The sequence below is a fragment of the Trachypithecus francoisi genome, unplaced genomic scaffold (assembly GCF_009764315.1).
Source record: "Trachypithecus francoisi isolate TF-2019V2 unplaced genomic scaffold, Tfra_2.0 Lachesis_group21, whole genome shotgun sequence".
NCBI lineage: Eukaryota > Metazoa > Chordata > Mammalia > Primates > Cercopithecidae > Trachypithecus > Trachypithecus francoisi.
This window is the reverse complement of record NW_022681467.1, coordinates 17,366,578-17,384,455: the sequence shown is the minus strand read 5'-3', so window position 1 is coordinate 17,384,455 and position 17,878 is coordinate 17,366,578. Positions and strand designations below refer to the sequence as shown.

At 37.5% G+C, this 17,878-nt stretch overlaps 1 protein-coding gene across 12 annotated transcripts in view; it reads left to right on the top strand.

Annotated features, from left to right (window-relative positions):
* The window catches only part of PLCB4 (phospholipase C beta 4), a 419,870-nt gene that overhangs the window by 189,656 nt on the left and 212,336 nt on the right, over positions 1-17,878 (top strand). The window lies entirely within an intron of this gene.

The following is a 17,878-nucleotide window of genomic DNA, read 5'->3' as shown; positions in this document are numbered from 1 at the left end:
CCATCACATTTCACATGTTCAGTAGCCACATGTGGCTAGCAGCTATCATATGAGACACTACAAGTATAGGTCCTCACTACTCAAAGTGTGGTCCAAGGACCAGCAATGTCAGCATCATCGGCGAGCTTGTTAGAACTGCTAAATTTTGGGTCCTACGCTAGAGCTACGAAATCAAAGTTTACATTTTATTTTAATGCATATTAAAGTTTGAGAAATTCTAATCTAAGCTGTTCTCAATCTTGGCTCTAATTTAGATTTAATGTGGGAACTTTGGAAAATACTGTTGCCTGTACCCTATCCCAGAACCTTGGAATCAGACTTTCTGTAGTGGGGTACAGGCATTCATTTTTTTTTTTTTATTGAAGCTTTCTAGGTTATTCTAGGGTGCAGCTGTGATGGTGAATTTTATATGTCAACTTGACTGGGCTAAGGGATATCAGATAGCTAGTAAAATATAATTTCTGCATATGTCAATGAGGATGTTTCAGGAAGAAATTAGCAAAGAAGGTTCCCCTCACCAATGGAGCTGGGCTTCATCATCCAATCTGGTGAAGGGCTGAATAGAACAGCAAAGCAGAGGAAGGGTGTGAATTTGCTCTCTGCTTGAGCTGGGACATCCATTTCCTCCTGTCTTTGGATCCTGAAGCTCGTGGTTCTCAGGCCTTTGCACTTAGATTGGTACCTACACAACCTTGGCTTCCCTAGGTTTTAGGCCTTCTGGTTTGAACAGGAGTGACACCACTGGCTTTCGTGGGCCTCCACTTACAGACAGACGATTGTGGCACTTCTCAGCCTCCGTGATCAGGCGAACCATTCAGTCCCTTGTAATACATCTGTCTGTGTCTCTCTGCATATCCTTTGGTTCTGTTTCTCTGGAAAGCCCTGATAAATGCAGCTGCGAAGTTTGAGAACCACTGGCCTAGACTAATCCTGATCCATCATCTCCAATCAGACACATTGTAGCCTAAGCAATATTATGGTAGAAGCTCTCACAGGTCAGTAACCAACTGTGATATCTCCACTTGGCTTTTCTTCGCTCTGGCCTGTGCGCATTTCCAGCAGAGCAGGGACCCGACTAGAATCGGCTATACTTGCTGGAGTTGCACATTCTTGGTCTTTGTGCATTCACTCACTGGCTAACTCCTTCCTCTCCTTCCCTGTCATCAGTTTCCTCATTCTTCACCTTCCTCATTCTCCAGATAGCAAACAAGGTAGGGCTCCTGCTCTGTGCTGATATCTACTCAGACCCAATCTGGAAGGCCATCAACAACTACCAGTTTCTTCTAGCTCCCCATCCCCACTCTTGCCCCAGTGAAAATGGGTTTCCCTTCCCTGTTACCCTGTTGCCATCTGTTTTTCCACTTCCAGATGGCATCTTGCACATTTCCAGTCTTTGTTTCCTTCAGGTGCTCATAATTCTGTAGTCATTTTGCTTATTATGTTTTGCCTCTTTGTTGATGATCAGCTCAAATGAGGTATGCATAAAGTCTGTTCATAGAAAGCAGCTCTGAATCTGTGAGCCCAAACTTAGATGTGATTTAATGACCATATTTGGGTGCATTGGAAGCTGCCCATGTTCACTTCCCAGGTTTCCTGGAGACTGAGAACCTCAGTACATAGGCTTGCAAATTTACATGCCTCTGTTGCCAACTAGATCTGCTGGGTTTCTCTTCAGAGAAGGGAATTTTAGCAGGACACCTTTGAAAAAATAAGTCCTCCTCTGTTAGGAATCTTCAACTGAGAGGCTGCCATCAGTGCAAACAAAGCTATGTTCAAGCAAAAGTTTGTTTGGTCTGCCCAGCTCTAATAGATGATGTTCATGTCCCTTGGGCTCAAGAACAAAGGGGCTGCCTGACAGCCTTTTGAAATCTCACCTGTTTCTTGGTAGAGAAGCTTTTGTGCAGTATACATTTCCATGATAAGTAACTGCTGTCAAATCTAATAAGAAGACTAATCTAAAATTTAGGCTGTGTAATAAATAAAATAACCTGATTATTTTTTAATATGTTAAAATTAATATATTAAAAAAACTGTTTTTATTTGAAGACTGAGCTCTTGGAGAAATATGGGAGTTAGCCAACAAAATCAATTCTTGAACTTACATTTGAAAATGAAGTTCCTGTTTTAACTGTATAGATCCTATGATAAAAATGTCTCAGACCAGAAAATGCAATTTTTGAAATGTAAAGGTGTGATGTAGGATTAAAAATATTATTGTCTTGGCCAGGTGTGGTGGCTCACGCCTGTAACCCCAGCACTTTGGGAGGCCGAGGCAGGTGGACCACTTGAGTCTCCTAGGAGTTTGAGACCAGCCTGGGCAACATGGTGAAACTCTGTCTCTACTAAAAATATAAAAATTAGCCAGGCTTGGTGTTGCATGCCTGTAATCCTAGCTTCTTGGGAGGCTGAGACACAAGAATCTCTTGAATCTGGGAGTTGGAGGTTGCAGTGGGCTGAGATTGTGCCACTGCACTCCAGTCTGGGCAACAGAGCAAAACTCTGTCTCAAAAAATAAAAATAATTGTCTTATCACATTCACATAATTATTCTCTAATATTTATATTGCAATAAAAATGAATCTGGTAAAGTTCCCATGAAATGCGGAGATGTTTATTGCAAGTGGTCCAATGGCTTTTCAGAGAAGCTCCTTGAGAAATATCCATATGACTCAAATTATGTGTAGAACAGCAAAGTAGTAAAAATATACTATCAACTTTCTAGTATTCGAATTAAGAAATGTCAAGAAGAACCACCTCAAATTTTGGAAGATCAGGTAAATTTTGATTCTTCTGCAATCACTCTAGTCAGTAAAAGAGATAAGCCAAATAATAATAATAAATACACGTATCTAGTAAAATATATATTTATACCTGCTTATATAGTGAAGTATATCTGATTTGCCCAATACTATACTTAAGACATGGATGTGTTGTACCTTATCCTGTTAATGGTGCTCTCACCAATAATCTCATCATCCTCTATGGCCCTAGGCAGAGTTTGTAATACTTTTGTTTCATCTGACAGATTTGAAAACACTCAGAGAAAAGCAGTATATACCCAAAGTCATAAGAATGGTAGGATTAGAAGTCATTCTTCTTCTTAGCTTCTGTTCTTTTCACTGCAGTATGCTGCCTCTTTATTCCTTGAGGCCCTCAGCCAATAGGATTTTTTAGGCATGCTGGGCTTTTAGACATTAAAGAACTAGCCAGTGAGTGGAACATTCCATAGTGGATTAAACCAACCTAATGAGCTTGTCTCTCCTCTCTACTACAGGTCTTCAGTCTTTTTTTTTCTTTATTTCTGGAAGCAGTAAAACTTTGAACTTAGTTTTTTTGTGTGTAAGTTTGAACTTAGTTTTTTTTGTAAGTTTAGCATAAATTTAGTGGCAAAATCATGCCCAAACCAACAGACGGTAATATATAATCTTTATTTGTCCCACTTAGAGTGAATAGCCATAGATTTCACTCCATAAATGCCTATGTATTTGATAAGGATCCGCAAACGTTTTCTGTAAATGGCCAGGTAGTGATTATTTTAGGCCTTGTGGTCCACACCATCTCTGTTGCAGCTACTCAACTCTGCATTCGTAGCATGAAAGCAGATATAGACAATACATAAATGAATCTGTGGCTGAGGGCAAATAAGTCTTTATATGCAAAAATAGGTGGAAGTCTGGACTTGACCAATTGACCATAGTTTGTCAACCGCCTAGACTAAAAGGTGATGCTCAGATCTGTTGGGACTATTGCATAGCATATTTTATATATATATACACCATTTTACCTTTCCGAATTCTGAAATATTTCAGACTTCAAGAGTGTTTAGTAAGGCATCAAGATGTGTACCTAAGATTTAAAGGAAGTTTTATAAAGGAGAAAGTCATCTCTATTACGGTCAAGCATCAAAGTTCTTGTATACAGATGTCTCGAGGGGCAACTAAGGTTCAGATATTGCTAGTGCATTAATCAGGAATGAGTTCTGTGAACGACAAAGCATTTGAACACGTAACTTCTTTGCTGTCCCTTGTAACAAGATCAGAGGTAGGCAGTCCAGAGCTGGTTCAAGAGCTAAGTGATTCCCTCAGGGACCCAGACTCTGTCCATATTTATTCTCCAGCATCCTTAGCTGATAAGCCTTCACCCTGATGCTCATTGCCTCATGGTTGCAAGATACATCCTGTACCCCCAGTGTCACATGCACACTCCCAGCAGAAAGAAAATAGGAAAGCAGGGAGAATTGTCTCTCTTACAGAAGTAGAAGCTTACCCCTGCAAATCTCAACATTCCTCTTGTCGGCTAAACAAGGTTACAAGGCTACTCTTAATTGTAAGGAAGACTCAGGAAGCAAGTATTTTTAGTTGGATTCATTTTCATCACCCTGTAAAATCAGGAGAAAGGATGTTGGGTGGGCAAGTTGCACACCATCTGCTGAGGCATCTGTTCTTGTTTGGTGGCTGTTATATTTCATTACAGATATTTAACATCATATCGTCTTCTCCCCTGGGGAACATAGCTTTTTAAGTCTCTCCAGTGTTAGCAGCTTGTTTTCCATCTGAGTTGGAAAATTAAATAACATTATTCACATTTTTATGTAAATGTTGTATAATGTGCATATATAATGACTTGAGAATGGTTTTCTTCAGAAATACATTTTCCTATTTTCCTGAGGATTTTAGTTTTGGAGGACTTTGTTTACATGTGACTCTAGTATGCTAAGTAGCAATGCTTGAGGGAAGAGTGAAGTTGACATAAATGGAAGGCAACTTGCACATTGAGCTTTGTGGGCAAGTGATCTTCTCATGGAGGATGATTCCATCTAAGAGCAAGATTTTATGAACTCAGAGAATCTTAAGAAGAAACAGTTACTGAGTAACTTTCTTAAAATATAGATCTGATGTAGGTATGAGAGAAGAGCAATTAAATAGGCACACAGAGATCATTTTAGTTCTTAACTTGAATATCTTGGGATACTTCCTTTACCGCTAGAGATAGTGTTTATTCTCTTTCTGGAAACAGGGCATGTAACTTGCTCTTTCTTTGGTATAGACTACCATAATAAGAAAGGATGAAGGTAACTGCATGATTTTAATTTTGTCTTTTTGCTTTAGTAGAATGTCCTAAAATGGCACAAGTGGGAATAGTATGAAAATAAATACATTCATTTATTGGTTAAGTTTTAAATGTGAGTGAAATTTTCTTCAACTAATTATAATACTAAATTATTTCTAGAATCTGTTTCAATATAGCCATATAATTATGTAGAACCATAACCCTTTATTGTCCAGGTAAATCTTGACCCTGAAATAATGTACAATAGACCCTCATCTGCTATAATTTTGAAAACTGCAGTAAGAAAGCCAAATTTTAGTCCAAATGTTTCATGGTTCTTTGGACTTCCAAGATGACAGGCTTATCAAAAACTATTCCTGACTTGGCCAGAAATAGAAGGATCCTCATTTCGATGAGCAGAAGTGAAGAAGCCATATAGACACATATTTGGACCAAGATTCCTTCCTTTTGACTTCCAGATCTTTCATTAACAGGACTGAACAAACCAGAATCAAAGTTTTGGGAAAAGTAGATAGCTAAAAGATAAATATTAACATGAACAAATTTACCAACTGATTGAGAAGAAACAGAAATTAGAGAAGAGACGGAACTTTAAAATAATTTTAAATTTTATCAGGGAGTTTTGGCCAGAGTCCTAAGGAAAAGGAGGAGTTCAAGAGCAAGAAGGGATTCTTGGAAATTAATTCTGACTGTTGACTTTTAAAAACAGTATATTAGCTGAAAGAATAGATGCAGAACTTTTCTAGAAAACAGAACAAAGAACCAGGAGTTGGAAAAAAAAAATTAGTGAAAGTGGAGACATTAGAGAATCATTCCATGTGGTCCTACACCATTAGAGAATCATTCCATGTGGTCCTACACCTTCTAATAGAGGGGGGAAAAGTGGGGGAAATAATTAAAGATACGCACACAAAAATTTTTTTAAATTTAGCATTGTATCATCATCTCCCCTGGGCAACATGTCTTTTAAAGTATCTCTAGTGTTAGCAGCTTGTTTTCCATCTGAGTTGGAAAATTAAATAACATTATTCATATTTTTATGTAAATGTTATATAATATGCATGTATAATCACTTGATAAGTCATAAGAAAAAGAGTATGAGTGGATCAGTAACTAAACACATCTTCATGATATTTCAGAATGCTAAGGAAAAGGAGAGGATGTTAAAAGAGTTCAGAAATGGGAGTGGGGTGGAAAGTTGACCACAAAGATAATTTCTAGGCCAGGCGTGGTGGCTCATGCCTGTAATCTCAGCACTTTGTGAGGCCAAGGTGGGTGCATCGTGAGGTCAGGAGTTCAAGACTATCCTGGCCAACATGGTGAAACCCTGTCTCTACTAAAAATACAAAAATTAGCTGGGTATGGTGGCATGTGCCTGTAGACCCAGCTACTCAGGAGGCCGAGGCAGGAGAATCGCTTGAACCTGGGAGGTGGAGGTTGCAGTGAGCCAAGATCCCTCCACTGCCCTCTAGCCTGGGCGACAGAGTTAGACTTCATCTCAAAAAAAAAAAAAAAAAAAAAAGATAATTTTTAGAGGGCAAGAGAATGACTTCATGGTTTGGAGGTAAAATTATTCTGAACCCGCAATTTTGTTCTCAGACATACTGCACATTTACCAGGAAGTTAAAAAATAAACACATTTTCAGACAAGTAAGAACTACATTATTTGATCACCCCAGATCATTTCTAAAAGAATTAATGCAGTGTAAGCTCAATAAAACAAAAGAAGGAAATATGGGTTTTGAGACCAGGTGGAGAAACTAGACCAAGGAATGCAATTAAAAAAAAAAAAATCTCAGACAATAGTTATTTGGCAAATCTTTTAAAACAGAACAAAAAGTTGGCAAAATTACAATAGGATTTTTGGGGAACTCGGAAATCCTAAGAGCAAATGACATTTCCGGAACAGGAAGTATGATGAAATGGAATGGTCTCAGTGAGTGGATGTAGTTTATGCTATTTAAGAGGGCTCTCTTCTTCTCAGTTTTTCTTTGTTAATGTTTTTTGAGCAGCACAGCTTTAGTGATAATATTGCATAGCTTTCTCTCTGCATTTATACTTACCACTTGTTTCTGCAGAGAACAATTATGTAATTTTCATATTGTAAATGTTATTCATTCAACTTTAAAAATGTGTAAAAAATAGTACAGAACATGATATCACCTTGACAATGTAAAAGTAATAATTACTGGAGAAAGGTTGGGAAGTAGAAAGGGGAAAAGGAATGAAGAGAAATACAGGGACCCTAATCTGTTATTTTACAGAGAGAGGAGATAAGAGAAACTCACTAAGTTTGGTGAATTAAGAAAGAGAGGTTTAAATACAAGGCTCAAAAAGCCAATTAAAAAACAAAATATTGAAATAAAACTGGCAGAGATGGAGAGAAGGAGGGAATGGCATACTATGGAGTTAAATGATAATTTCTCAGTAAACAAATCAAGAAATAGAGGTTTGAGCATATTGTCTAAAGATACACTCTTCAACCCAGCATCCCAACCATGTATGGTTATTGAGCCACTGAAAGGCAGTTAGTCCAAATTGAGATGTGCTGTAAGTATAAAATATATACCCAACTTTTGAAGACTTAGTATGAAAAAAAGAATGTAGAATACTTCAATAATTTTTATATTGATTATATGAATTGATAATATTTTGGATGTATTTGGTTAAATAACATATTTAATTTATTAATATTAATTTTACCATTTAAAATTGTTCTTTATGTTACTACTAGAAAATGTAAAATCACAAATGTGACTCACACTATATTTTTACTGAACAGTCCCTGAATTAGAGATTTGGAAGTACTTTTGAAGAATGGAAATTAGAAATGATTTATGTATTCATACCACTCCAGAAGTAGACCAGGAAAGGAAGAGTTTTTATGTTATATTTTATATGTTTTAGAAAATTTTTGTACTAAACATTGAGCAGTTTCAAAGGCCTATTTGTAAAGTCGATGAAAGGCATAAGGAATACTATGACAACAAACACCCTTAGTCACCACCCAGTTTAAGAAAAAATAAATAAAATACTATAGACTTTGAATGCATTTCCTCTTTCTACTTCAGGCTACTGGACTCTTTTGATTTTCTTTTTTTAAATAAAAATAGTTATTTTCTTTTTGTAAAAAGTTTCTAATTGAAGGATATTTTGTGTAGTTTTTTGGGGGGGGTTGTTGGATAATTTGTCAGTATTAAATTTTAGAATGTGTGTGCCATTTGATTCAGTGGTTCCCTTTGAGAAATGTATTCTGTACGTTTTGAAAAATGCAAACTGCAAAAAAATATATAGAGTGACATCATGTTAATTTTTAAAAGCATGTATGTTTATATATTTGGGTAATTATAGATCTACATATACATGTGTATGCTGACATTCATATAGACATTTACATGATATTTTTGTGTATATACATGAGATTATGCACATATAATAACTAGGACTAGTGCTTATCTCTCAGAAGTCTTATTGGATGGGCAGAGGAGGGAACATCATATTCTTGTTTTATAAATGTTCAGAGAGAGAGATGATCATAGAATTATGATTTGATTTACTTAGATATGTTCATTTTCTGTATTTTTCAAGTAAAAATTCTTTAATGAAATAACATACATGTTGAAATATGTTCTAGCAACTGGGACTATCTTAGAACAGAATACATTGCCTTAGAAGGTAAGAAGCAATATGTTTACAAATGAGAAAGAGGCTAAGTTGCATGAAAGTATTAAAGCCATTATTTTTCTTCTCTTCCTCCCTAAGTATATCAGTACAAGAAGCAAGTGTTACCACTTTCAAAGCAATCCTAAAATTGATTCTTTATCCCATCCTTTCAGTTTAAGACACTTTTAAAGAAACCACCAGTCTTCCTCCAGTGTGCTTCATTTTCTAACACAGTATAAGAAGCATGTGAGCAGATCACATTAACGTAATAATGTGTGCTTCCAGCAGGACAATCAAAGCAGAGGGGATGCATGAATCTCTTTTTGTTTTAACTTTGCTGAGTATAGACCATGTATACTTTTTGGTAATGTTTACTTCTTCTCTAATCATATATGTGCATGTGCATTGAAAAGATTTTAGGAAACTCAAATTACAAATTAAATACTTATAGTAATCGTGTCATCCAGATATAAACACTAATAATACTTTGTTGTATTTATTTCTAGAATATCTAGACATATACATATAACCATTTTTAAAACTTAGGAATATGCTGTGCATGTGATTGTTTTTCTCATAGAATATTGTGAGTGCTTTTTCATGGCATTGAATGTTCTTCATAAGCATTAGTTTTAATGACTGAATTACATCATTTTAGAGAAATCAATTAAAAATATTCTAAGTTTAAATTGGGACTGAATATATCTTTGTGGTGAGCACTGAACATACTTTTTCTTTTACTTGACTTTGAGTATGTAATTGATTTCATAAGTAAAAAGATAATGAAACGCTTACCTTGTCATAATGAATAGTGACTTCCTAAGCTGTTAATGTTAGGTGAATGGAAGTCTTCCCCTGTGGATATGGAAGACATATCCAAGGACACATTGTTAATGAGAACAGACTGGCTATGTACTTCAATACTCTCCAATAAGTGAAAAAACAGAAACTTCATTAATGCAAAATGACATGGAGCTATACCCTTGCATTTTAAGACAAGGATGAATCTATATTCTGTCCTTGTCTCAAGGAGGCAGAAGGTTGCAGATTCCTTTTTGCTGTGTTGTTTACCTTTAATGACTCATTTGGCATAAACCAGCATTATCAAGGTGAATTCCACCTGAGTCAAGTCTAATACATGTCATACAAGACAGGATAAGGTGATCATTCTGGAAAGTGGGAATTTGGAATTGTGTCTTCTATTGTCAGTTGAATGAATGGGACAGGCTGAGTTGGAGGAGGAATGATTCTTTTGGGATATGGGGACCCAAGAACTAGTGCCATCTGAGAACCATTAACTTTTTTAAAAAAGTGGAAGATCAGAGACATTCACAAGGACTATAATAAGAAAGAGTATGATAGGTCAACATGAGAAAATAGACGAGGTAGTCAGGTGAGTGGGTGAGCGAGCGAGTGAGTGAGTGAGAGAGAGAAGAGGGCAGAATTTATAAAGAGCATAGCTCCCACCTCCTGGATGCCTTCTGCAGGCCAGCCACTTGTCTCCCATGGGATGGGAAGGGAGTCACCTGCAAAAGGAGGAGCATGGAAGATGAGGCAGAATTTCTTTTCTCTTGGCATGTAAGGATGATGAGACTGAAGGAGTAGGAAGGAAGGAAGTAGCTTGAGGTAAACAGAGTTTTAATAATAGAGGGGTTTGAAGAGCTGACACTGTCTGGCATTCCATGAGGAAATGAAGACCTCTTGTAAATAACTTGCAGAAGGTTACATGGTTTTTCACAGGAAGCTCCAGAAAGCTGCCTGGTACTGTTGGATATGGACATGAACTATTTATTCCTCTAAGATCCTGACATCTGAGACAAAGCCAGGATGTTTTATACAACTTCTGGACTAGATGTGTTCTCTGATGAAAAGTGAAACTGCATCCTTGCATTGGAATTTGCAGGCACTCACTCAAGCTACTTTAAGTGAGAAAAAGGGGAATGTATTGAAAGAACACAAGGCTGTGTCCAGGAATCTCAGAGTAAGCAGGGGAGGATCTAAAAATATGAACTGGAAAGCTTTAAAGAATCCAGGCAGTGATTGATTTGCAGTGGCTCTCTTATCTCTGATCTTTCAGTGCTGTTTTTCTCTGCCCCTGTTTCTCTGTATACATGAGGTTGGGTCACTGTCCTAGATATTTACATGCCTTGTTCAGGCAGCTCTTAACTAGCATCCCTGAAGTTCAATCCCAAATTCTCAAGAGAGGAAGAAGCTGATTGGCTCATGTACTAAGCTTTGAGCACATGTCCCTCCTTGGTCCAGTCAGCACTGGCCAGGGGCAAGATCCCAGCACAAATATGGGTGCCATGGATAGCCTGGTGGGTAGGGGTCAGATAATACTTGTCAAAGAAGGAAATTGTGGGCTGGAGTTCTCTAAAATTGACCACTATCTAAAATTGACCACTACCCTATGAGATCTTAGCAGGTCTGGGACAGGCGACATGATCTTTCACCATCACTGTCTTTTCTTTTCTACCAAGAAGAAAATCTAGTCCCTTGCTGTTGAAAGTATGGCCCACAGACCAGCAGCTTTAGCATCACCTGGGAGCTTGTTAGAAATGCAGACTCTCAGACCCTTCGCCAGGCCTATTGTGTTAGAGTCTCGGGGTAACAAGATACCCTGATAATTGTACGGCACTGACTTTTGAGAAATGCTAATTAGATGGAGGAGAGAATTAGGAACCAACACAGATCAGGGCTGCTGAGATGGCTTCTTCCACAGGTACATATCTCCTTTTATCTGGCAGCTAATTTATTGTGGCCAAGCTTCAGCTAAGAGCTATCCCCTGCCCTCACTAAGCTCTTATTTAAGATGTTTCTGCTAGAAACTTGAGTTCAGGATGAGCTGGAGAGAGCTGCCTGTGCTCAAGAGAAAGATAATTTTTGTGTCCATCTTATTCTGTGTTGGCACCAGAGAAGTTATCAGTGAGGTGAAAAAAGGAAAGACAAAAGCAATAAAGGTGCTAAAATCATGTCCAAAAGGCAAGTATCAGCAAGTTCACTTTTAATTAGTTATTACCTTGAGGTTACTTATATTAAATCATTATACTACATCTGTTTTCACTTCTGCCTCTGAAAGTTTTTTGAAGTCTTTAAAAAGGTATCTTTTCATAAAGCTTAAGCTCTTTGTGGGCTGTGTTTTGATTGAGGAAAAATTACTAGATAATTCTGTATTAAGTCTATTCAGAATACAGATTCCCTCAAGAAACTCACCAGGTAGAACATCTTTGGCAGCAATTCAGTAATCCATGCCATTAATTTTTCGGACTTTGATGTCCAAAAAGATAAATTTCTGACACTCTACCTTGCAGGAACTCTGTTTTCCTTCATTTTCTCTTTTATACTCCCTAAAAGGCCCTGGGAACTAATGTGTGTCCTACAATCTGCCATTATTATTAAATCAATCTGCTTATTTGCAGGAACACTTTAATTATTTAGTAACCTGTTTGGAAAATCCATATAAATTATTTTCTCATAAAAATCCTTACTTTGTAAGAGAAGTGATCAGATGGAAATAACAAGAATTTCTAATTCCGTGGGCAATCAGGTGGCCTCTCTCAATGGTACCCTTCTGATGTGAATTCAGAACTTTCATCAGTGTGTATGTTGTTGGAGTAGAAATGTATAGTTTCACTGGATCATGTTGGAATTGTTGAAGCCAGTTGCTCTAATGCATTTGATTTTTTTGTGACTAAATTTCTGTTTTGAAAGTTTCATTTTGTCTGGAAATGTAATATCCTTTTCTTGAATAGGCATGTGGAAGTATTTGGAAAGCTTTGAAGTACTGTTTCTCAACCTGAGCTGCATATTGAAATCACCTGGGGAGCTTTGACAGCTACTGATGCCTAGGACCCATCTCCAGAGATTCCAAAGTCATTGCTCTGGGTGCAGGATTTTTAATCCCTTCCCTCCCCTGAGATTCTAATGTGTAGCCAATATCAAGAGACATCATCTTGTCGACCTGTTTACCAAACAGGTGTGGATGTGGGTAGATAGGCTCGTCAAAATGCATTTTCCCAGATGCTATCCCAAGGCAACAAATTCATTAGCTTTGGGGCAACTCCAAGAATCTATTTAAGCAAGTCCAAGCCCCATTGTGATTTTGATAGAGGAGGCCCTCGCACCACATTTAGAAACTCTTTCTTGGAGATTGTTTCTAAAAAGATAATGACTGGTACCAAAATATGTTCAGTGTTGTAGTATTAGGGACCATCAGTGAGTGATTGAGGTGTACTTGAAAAAGATGACAAGGCTAGGTGTGGTGGCTCATGTCTGCAATCCCAGTACCTTGGGAGCTCAAGGCAGATGGATCACTTGAGGTCACGAGTTCGAGACCAGCCTAGCTAACATGGCAAAACCCCATCTCTACTAAAAATACAAAAATTAGTTGGGCATGGTGGCACACGACTGTAATCCCAGCTACTTGGGAGGCTGAGACACGAGAATCACTTGAACCCAGGAAGTGAAGGTTGTGGTGAGCCGAGATTGTGACACTGCACTATAGCCTGGGCAAGAGAACAAGACTCTGTCTCCAAAAAAAAAAAAAAGTGACCGGCAGTTATGTGGTATAGGGGCAAGACTCCTGGGGTCACAACGACAGAATAGAGTTCTGATTCCCACAGTGCTTCCGTTACCAGTTCCGTGGCTCTGGGTATGGCACTTAATCTTTCTGGTGCTGAATCCCTTCAACTCCAAAAATAGGGCTTGGAAAATATTAATCTCAGGTCCTCTGAAGCTCCCATACTGGATTATTCGATGATGGTAAAAATTTTGTTAGTACAAATTCTTACAGAAACTTCTAGCAGTGCTGTTGATGGATGCCCTGCCATAATGGATCAAAAAGCATAGTGCCTGGGCAAGCGGCAGCATGGCCACATTGTTAGAAATGCAGATTCTCAGGCCCCACCACAGATTTACTGAAGAAACATCTTTGGGAGTGGGCCCTAGCTGTTTCACCAGCCCTTCAAGAGATGTCGATGCATGCTTAAATTTGAGGAGCACGCCTCTAAAAATAGTACTTGGAAAAAAGAAAGATGAGAAGTATTTTTTACCTATGGTGAAGAGAAATCATTTGCTAAACATGTAAACGTTTAACACTGTTTCGAAAGAAATATGTTAGCAAGCAGCTTCAAGTGGAAGGGTGACTGTTAAGAGAAATACTGAACTCTACAGCCTTGCTGTATAACATGTGGTCTTCTGATGGGTCAACATTGCTATCTCTGGAGAACTGCAGAATCTCTGTCTCTGCCCCAGATCTACTGAATGAGAATCTGCATTTTTTGTTGTTTTTTGTTTGCTTGCTGTTTGTTTTTTTGTTTGTTTGTTTAAAAAGTTCACTTGGTAATTCTTTTGAAGTCTGAGAAGCATTGTTCTAGATAAAGATGTTAAGACCATAATGTCAGCTTTCCCTTACTTTCGTAATATGTACCTATCAGTAAACTGTCCCACCTCACAGGTCTGAAATCAAATCCAGTAAAACATTTTTGGCCCTGTAAGTTGGATCTACACCTATATCAATTTAATAGTAGCTGTTGTTTTCATTGTGTTTTACCTGTTTGGGGCTTTTATGCCTTTTTAAAAAACATTTCTTATGGAAAAAAATTGCTTAATATTTTTGCTTTCTTTTTCCTTTTTTTCCTCTTCTGAAAGCTACCATTTCATTCCGACTCCCTATAGTACTTGAACATTTTTAAATTATTTTTTTCTAGTGTCCGACCACTTTTCTAAAATGGAGGCTGGGTAGAATATTGAGAGTTTGTTCTATGGGTTTGGTTTTATCTTGATTCATTGCTACATTTCTATATTTGTGTGGATCTCAATAAAATTATAAATTACAAGATTAATGTTACAAATTATAAACTAAGCTAACATTAAACTGCAAAACGTATGGGAAAGAATCCTTAAGGATCTGCAGCAGAACCTTCTAAACTAACAAAGAAGAACTAGCCTTGTGCAGTGGTACCTTAGGATAGAGATAGGCAACCTGAGATTTCACAAATAGAACAGAGCAAGTTTATGATAAAATGGATGGAAATGGAGCACGCCATACTACGTGTATATTCTTATGAAGCAACTTTAAAAAATAACTCTTTTAATCATTTGTTCCTTCCAAAACTTAGGTACTCTCTCCAGTAACAGTTCCTAGGTAGTAGGAAATTTACTGGCTTCAAATTATGAGAAGAAAACAACAATGTTAAAGTGCCTTTCATTAAATAGGTGCCCAAACAGGACATTTCCTCAATCATTTTGTCAACTAGGACATTATATCAACTTGTAACTTAAATCATCTTTATGACTTATCTATAAGCTACATTTGCTCTAGGTGCCTTCACTATGTTTGCTATGATTTGGGGAATCAAGAAAAATTCCTAAACCTAGGAATCTTAGAAAACACTGGCCTTACATGGTTAATTACTTATTTTGTTTTCTTCTGTGGTTATTCCATATCTATTTTTCTGTTTAGAATTAGAAATTAGTCAAAGTTTTTAAAAGAATTATTATTTGTAATAAAGATATATCATAAAAGGGCAATTTTTATTTGATTTTTAAGGTTATTTTTCTCTCTAGAAAATCAGTTCTTGACCTTTTTGGGGCATTAAAACTCATCTGAAAATCTCATGAAAGCTGAAGAACCCGTGCTTAGATACATGAAAATATGCAGAAAAATATACATTTTAGGCTGAAGATTAACCTCAGTGTCAGTGCTATAAATTGCATATTTGTTCCCTCCTAAATTTATGTTGAAACTTAATCTCCAATGTGGCAGTATTCAGAGGTGAGGCTTTTAAGATGTGATTGGTTCATGATGACCCTGCCCTCATGATAGATTAATTTGTTCATGGATTAATGGAGTAATGGGTTAGCATGGGAGTGGGTCTGTGGCTTTATAAGAAGAGTAGGAGACACCTGACCATGTTAGCACACCTCCCTGAGGTGGCACAGGGCATCACATGGCAAGGGGGCTGAGTGTGCTAACATAGTTAGGTGTCTCTTTCTCTCACCTCTATAGAGAGTCTCCACCAGCAAGAAGGCTCTCACTAGATGCAGCTACCTGACTTGGGACTTCTTCATCTCCATAACTGTAAGACATAAATTCCTTTTCTTTATAAACCCAATTTCAGGTATTCTATTATAAGCAACAGAAAAGGGACTAAGGCAATCAATTAATTCAGTAAAGACTTTTCTGATGACAAAAACAAATGAACCAACTAGCAAAATTAACTAATATGTTCACCCTAGGAGTTTTAAGTGAGACAAAGGTAACTTCTTGGTTCTCCTTGAACCCATGGCTGGGTCTAGGGTCTCTGATCATACTTGGTTTCTTTCTGTTTCTCTGCCATGTCTTCTGCTGTGTTTGGTTTCACGTTTCAGTCATTGACAGCTTCAGGCTGATATACCATTGTTCCAAACATAACAGAATAAAGACTCTAATTTCAAAGTATCTCAAATAAATCTCAGAACTGAGCTTGTGAATCTTGATGGCTTATATCTGGGTATTCTGTCCATTCCTGAACCAAGATTATTCCATCTCCAGCTGTGGTAGGTCATAGCTCAGGTCACAGTCTTTCACTTTTAGAGTCAGTTTCACAGGAACCTCAGGAACTGACAGCAGGAAAAGGAAGGATTTCTAGATGAACATCAGTGCCCTCTTATCCATATAAGGGGGATGATGTTAAGGGGGAAAGACTATCAACATCCACCGCAGAAGCAGAAATGCTGTTAAGAGACAAAGACTGTCAGCATCCACCACCTTGAGCAACCACTGATTTAGAGGTAAAGAAACTATATAATTAGCCCAGGCCAACTCTTTTTTTTAATTTTCATAATGCCCAGACTACATACATGTCTTCATCACTTCTTTAATATAAAATTTCTGTGCACCTAATGAGAAGTTATTTTTAGCTCCACATCCATGACCTTATCCTCATTGTTGCATTTGTCCTCTGAAACTTGTCATCACATACCTTGCCCAAAATGCACTGCTTTAGCCATTGAGCAAGGTGGGTAAGCACATTGAATTTGCTATCATCCTCCTTAAAGGTGTAACAGTGCAGGTAGCTCAGTCACATGGGATCAAAGAAATGAGGCTTATTCCTAATACTTTAGGAATACTTGTGAAGCCTCATGGGAAGTTTTTCTTTAAACAAGTCTACAGCACTTAGTTTAGGCTTAACTAATCTGATTAGTTATTAACAGAAGAGGAAAGATACATTTAAAGTCCACAGATATGCAAACATTTAATCAGTGAGTATAGGTTTTATGTTCTGTCTTCATTTATCAGTGATGAGAGTGACCTTGGTTATGACCTCCCACAGCTAAGGATGGAATGCTTTTGGTTCAGGAAGGGAGAAGATGCCAAGACCTGACCAATTAGGATTAACAAGCTCAATTCTGAGACTTTATTTGAAGTACATTGGAAGTGGAGTCTTTCTTCTGCTAGGGTTAATACTACTGGCATATTAGTCTGGAGCTGTCAACCATAAGAGATAATGTGTTCAACTATAGTTGTCATCATTCTAACACAGTGAGCAAGGACTGAGTGCTACTGAAAAATCCAGTAAACAGAAAGTTGTTTCACTTTGGCTATGTTTTGCTGGATTTAAATTGAACATTTCTGAAACTTCTGAATAATTCTGTCATAGAAAGATCCATAACAGGGAACATTTTATAAATAAACTACTCTTATATCAACAGAGATCAAGGCAAAGAAAAGAAACCACTCTAGGTATTTCACACAGGAAAGATTTAATACAGGGGATTGGGTGCTTAGAAAATGGCCTGAAACTCTGGTGAATGATGAGGAATGTTGTAGCCATCACTGGACATTTAAGTTCAGGAGCACACCCACTGTTGCTATTGCTGCTGTAATTTCCTCTAAAACCTGTATCTTTCAAATTATGATTGCCGGGGGCAGTAGCAGCAGGAAGATGGCCACTGCCCTTTAAATATTTAAGTGCTTCTAACTGGTGGAACTCACATACACAGGAGTCTTGGAAATTTAATGTTTAACCTTCTGGCCTCCCTAACCAAGGAAGGGTGGTATGGCAGTATACAGAGACAATCCACAGTATATACTATAGTATTAAAAAAAAGAGTTCCCCTGGGATTTTATTAATGAAGTTCCTTTTTTATTCAAGAGAAACTAC